Source organism: Vombatus ursinus, unplaced genomic scaffold, assembly GCF_900497805.2.
Source record: "Vombatus ursinus unplaced genomic scaffold, bare-nosed wombat genome assembly UNPS02014818.1, whole genome shotgun sequence".
Lineage (NCBI taxonomy): Eukaryota > Metazoa > Chordata > Mammalia > Diprotodontia > Vombatidae > Vombatus > Vombatus ursinus.
This window is the reverse complement of record NW_020954596.1, coordinates 8,263,797-8,264,752: the sequence shown is the minus strand read 5'-3', so window position 1 is coordinate 8,264,752 and position 956 is coordinate 8,263,797. Positions and strand designations below refer to the sequence as shown.

The window sequence follows — 956 nt, the reverse complement described above, 5'->3', positions numbered from 1 at the left end:
CTCCTCCCAGTATAATCCTTTCTCACTGCTTAGTTTTATTTTTTAGATATCACCCCTTCATTTTCTACTCACCCTGTGCCCACTGTCTATCTATATATACATATAATTTTTTTTCCTTCCAACTACCCTAATACTGACAAAGGTCTCATGAGTTACAAATGTCATCTTTCCATGTAGGAATGTAAACAGTTTAACTTTGTTTTTTATTTGTCACATCTTTATTGGGTAAGTGGGAAAGGTTGGCAGGGTCCAGCTTAGTCCTTCTTGGCCGCAGCCTTCCATGTGGCAGCTGTGATGTTACTGAGCTTCTCTCTCTTCCTCTTGGCCCAGATGTGAGTTCCTACCCTTTTTTTGATGAACTTAAGGGCTCGCTTATATTTGGAGACCTTTAACAATTCCATGGCCCGCCTCTCATAAGGGACAAATCCACACACCTCCCACGTCATATCTCTCACAAACTTGGTGTGTTTGGTCAAGTGCCCATGGCAGTGGCAGTGTCACGGCTTCGAAATGTTTTTGGTAACTTTGTGGCCCTCATTGAGGCCTGTGGCCACTGGGTATCAGATGGCCATGGTTGTGGCACTTATGGTAGCCCCAGTGGCAGCCACAGCAGAAACTAAACAGTTCAACTTAAATAAGTCCCTTATGATTTCTCTTTCCTGTTTACCTTTTTATGCTTCTCTTGAGTCTTGTATTTGAAAGTCAAATTTTCTATTTAGCTCTGGTCTTTTCATCAGGAATGCTTGAAAGTTCTCTATTTCACTGAATGTCCATTTTTTCCCCTGAACGATTATGCTCAGTTTTGCTGGTAGGTGATTCTTGGTTTTAATCCTAGCTCCTTTGATCTATGAAATATCATATTCCAAGCCCTCTGATCTCTTAGTGTAGAAGCTGGTAAATCTTGTGTTATCCTGGTTGTGTTTCCACAGTACTTGAATTGTTTCTTTCTGGCTGCT

The 956-nt window shown here is 41.4% G+C and overlaps 1 protein-coding gene and 1 pseudogene across 1 annotated transcript in view; one reads left to right on the top strand and one right to left on the bottom strand.

Moving 5' to 3' along the window:
• POLN (DNA polymerase nu) overlaps positions 1-956 on the top strand; it is a 312,741-nt gene that overhangs the window by 39,680 nt on the left and 272,105 nt on the right. The window lies entirely within an intron of this gene.
• Positions 255-581, bottom strand: LOC114023604 (annotated as a pseudogene).